General features: G+C 40.7%; 1 pseudogene; it reads left to right on the forward strand.

Moving 5' to 3' along the window:
• Positions 1 to 397: 397 nt before the first annotated feature.
• LOC110223551 (threonylcarbamoyl-AMP synthase pseudogene) lies at positions 398 to 3,622 on the forward strand (annotated as a pseudogene).
• Positions 3,623 to 4,315: the final 693 nt, after the last annotated feature.

A 4,315-nucleotide genomic window follows, 5' to 3' on the forward strand; every position in this document is an offset into this window, starting at 1 on the left:
TGAAGTTTGATGATTGACTGCAGGGGTCTAGTTGATTTGAAGAGACTGAAAGGTTTTCTTACTGTCCTCCATAGGAGTATAATCTCCCTGAGTGACTCCTTCTTCAATGGAATCTTGTGAATCCTGTTCCCTAGTTTTTAAATTTCATTTTTATGCCTCCTTACAAAATAGGATTTTTCTCACTCTTTTTATTATCCATTTTTTTCTTTCTGTTTACCCTAAACTCTGATTCTCTGACTCATGACATTATCTAGTCTCTTTCTCTCTCTCTATTTTTCATTCAATCAAAGTTTCCAAGTTATCCATTATAGGCTTTTCCCTGAGGCACTTTCTGCTATTGTCTTATAGGGCTTATCCCATGAATTCCCCTTTTCCATTGTGCCCCATTTCTAGAACAATGCTAATTATTGAAGGTGTCATAGGTGGACATTGCCCCATGGTAGGGCCCCTGCCTTACCGTGGGTCTGATTATCATCTCTTATTGACCTTTTTTTTTTTTAATCAACATTTGCCTGGAAATCTCCCACTTGAGTTAATGTTCTTCTATTCCTTCAGGTGCAAGTTTCCCTAAGGGGTTACAACCCCCTTTATCCAAGGACAAGAAGACTTTTCAGTTACTAAATTCACTAGGCCTCACCCAGTCCCCTTTTCCCTTCATTGACCATCTCTATTTACTCATAGATGAATTAATCAGTGGAACCCCTTTCATCTCCAAAATAAGGCATCTTTCCTTTACCCATCCAACCTATTTAATCTACCTCCACCTCATCTTCCTCATCCTCTCACTTGGAGGCTTTTATCTTTCTGAGACCACAGAGGTTGTTCCTTTCACATTGCTAGCTGTTGATTTGACCCTAGTATATCACTTACTCCTCTGCAGTCCCCTGCTCATAACAGGTAGAGACCTGTTATGCATTCAACTATAGGCAAAGTGTTGTCAGGTTTTGTCAGTATCAAAGATACCCTGTCCACCTTTTCACTGTTACCTCTGTTAGCATTATGCCTTCACCCCTGCTCACTTCTGCACATTTAGAAAGGATTTTCTTATTGGTCTCTCTGTTGTGATATTGTTATTGTTACTGTTCTTGCCTGAATGCATTTTATCACTCTTCCTTCATTTCTGTGGTTAGGGGTGTTCAACAGGAAAATAATCTGTTCAGTTCTGGTTTTCCTTCAAAAAATATTTTGAACTTTTCTTTCTTATTATATTCTTATTCTCATATCTTATCATGAATTACTAAGCTTAGATTTGCATCACTGGCCATCCTGGGCTACATTCTGAGATTCACTAATTTTTCAGATACATTCCATTCTCTCTTTTTCTAGTAGGTGTTAAATAGTGTTACATTATTTGTCTTTCCTTTGTATTTGAAAGTCTTTCTCCAGAAGACTTTTAGAACTTTTTATTTCTGAACTGAACTTCTAAATTTAACTGCATTGTCTTGGAATTTGCAGGCTTACGTGTTTTTTTTTGGGGGGGTTGTTTTTTTTTCCCTATAGGTCATCTGTGAGTTCTTTCAATTAGATTTCATTTTTATGTTCAGAAGTTCTAAACAGTACTATTATTTCCTTCATTGTGATAGTATTTTTTAAATCCTGTTGGATTCTTCTGAGAACATGTGGTTCCATGTTTTCCTCAAATTCCACAGGGCTCTCTTTCTCATCAAGTGTTAGATCATTTTCTTTTATTTCACAGTATTTACTTTTCCATGTCAGAGCTTGTTTACTAAATCTGGAAGCCATATTTCCTTCTATTGTTCCTGCTTGTCCTGTTGATATATCTATTCAAGTGAAAGGTCTTTGAGATTTCTTCTGCACGAAATTTTTCTTTGGTAATTACATTTTTTCCACCTTTATTTTCCTTATCACTCACTTCCTGACTCCCTTCCCTTCGACTGTGATTTCCTTGGGAAGTAGATCTCAATGTATCTTAGTTCCCTCTCAAACCAGAGAAGTCAGGCTTCACCAGCCTAGGTCTCTGCTCTCAGTGACTTTTGGCTGGTCCCAGATGAAAGCTGCGCTCTTTTCTTCAGGCTTAATAGAGAGTTACACAGCCTGCTGCACCACCCTCCCACACAACACACACACACACTGTCCTGTCCTGGTCACCTGTCCCAATACTCTATTACAGTTTTATACCCCAGAATCATCACAGAACCTGTTTTCCCTGGTACTGGCAGTGTAGAACTCAGTAGTGCATTCCCAGCAAGCTTTAACTCTTGAAAGGCTGTGGCCAAGTTATGTATCAAAACACAAGAAAACTGGCCTCCTCTGGTGGCAGTGGAGGGAGGCCGAAGCCATGGGATTGGGAGAAGAGCCACTGGCTCCCCGAGTCAGTTGTCTCCTGATCTCCCGCTCTGAAACCCGGCTCCAGCAGCTGCCTCGGGGTGTCTCTTACTCTCGTGCAGGTCGGGCTGTGGGCGCCAAGCAAGAGTTGGAAGGCTGGTCTGAAGCTCTGTTGGCCCCTTTGTCAGCGCTCTGTGCAGGCATGCTGGTCGCCGCCCCCATGGACACTCTGTACAATGCAGCCTGCTCAGCCTGCTGCTCCACGGCCCTCAGGGCGGTGTACAGCCTCAGAGGCCGCTGCCAGACCAAGTAGGTGGCCATGTGGCTGGAGCACGTGGCGGGCCAGGTGAGGGTCCCCCAAGAGTTCCTGGAGCACCTGCTGCCTGTTCCTGTGACCCTGGTGAAGGAACTTCAGGTGAACTTAACAGGGACTTGAGTCCTTTCACCCCACTTTTAGTTATTGGGATACACTATCACGCTTTCATTAGAGACTTGTCTCAGACATTCTGAGGACCCGGCACCTTCACCAGAGCCAACATTAGCTCACAGCCACATTCATTGAATGTCAGGATCTCTGCCTCATTTGTTCTAAGTTATTGAAGGAAGACCAATCTGAGAGGTAAAAAGTCCTGAATGTCGACTTGGCTCCACTGTGGTAGAATTGTCAGTGCTTGGAAATTACAGAATTATCCCACCGGGCTGTGCAAACTTCTGCGTCTTGGAGCTATGGTTTTCATGTAAGCTGTTGTCATGTCTGGCACACTTATTTTCAAATAGATTGTAGGAGAATCTGGTGACAAAGGTACCTAAGATTTTCCCAAACAGTTCTTGAGACTAGGCCTGTAGCAAACTTATCTTCATCAGACACCATATACATATCCTTCCTCAAAGAATAAACTCATGAGCCATTTTGGTGCAGCCACAGTTGATAATTTCTTTTGCCTCTCCTGACATTACCCACTTTTCCCCCACCCTTTCACTACCCTCTCCATCCCACCTCATATCTTGCAATGAACTGGCAACTTAACTTTATAGTCAATTGAGTAGGCCTGGTGAAATTTTAGAATTGTCTTTTCACACCAAAAACAGGTCCACATGTGCTTTCTCATATCTAAGATGGCTATTTAAAATAAAACAGACCATCTTCTCCCAAAGTCTTTAGAGTAATTTCATTACAATGTTAAACCTGTTGTCAGCCTTTCATCTTTTGATTCTTACAGCTTGTGAAAGGTATAAAACAGGATCTCTGCCACATGGAGAGAACCAGTGTTATTTAATGGCAAGACCGAAGTGTGTAAAGTTTTCATTTTGCAAAATTGCTCATGGATCAGTATAAATCCAAAAGAATTGATGACATTTGTACACACATAAAAATGAATCTCTTATGACAGCAAACCTCACTGTATTAGCCAAAACATTTACACATTCTTTTCTGTAATTTTCCCATTCTCCTTCTTAAGCAAGACACATGAGTAATATTCAAGATTTTCAAATCATATGTTAAAGATAATTTTTCTGCTGAGTTTACATGTAGTATTAATACACCTTTGGCTCCTAATGATTTTATCCCTGGTAGTCAGTTCAGTTACAGGACACAAGTTCAAACTCCTGTCTGTTAAGATTACTACCCAAAGATTTAAGGGGACTATTTATGTCTTGACTATTCCTCTCACTAGTTGTATGATCTTAAATAAGTCACCACTGTTTTAGGTCCCATTGGTCTTACTTATCAAATAGGAGTGATAGTGCCACATATTGGGTACAAGCTTAAACCATTTGATTTATTGAATTACTTTCTATCATACATTGTCAATATATGAATCAGCCAATCAATTCAGGAATCATAACAAGAGGCCTGACCCATTTGCAACTCATTCCATTCTGCAGAGTATTATGGAGGAAATGGAATTACAGAGATTTCCTAGGTCCACTCTAAGATGAGTTTCAAGATGAGCCTTGGTGTTTTTTACCTAGATCGTGTTGTTGTTGTTTAATTGCTTTAGTTATAGCTGACTCACGGCCTTATTTG

This window comes from Phascolarctos cinereus, unplaced genomic scaffold, assembly GCF_003287225.1.
Source record: "Phascolarctos cinereus isolate Bilbo 61053 unplaced genomic scaffold, phaCin_HiC Scaffold_7;HRSCAF=346, whole genome shotgun sequence".
Lineage (NCBI taxonomy): Eukaryota > Metazoa > Chordata > Mammalia > Diprotodontia > Phascolarctidae > Phascolarctos > Phascolarctos cinereus.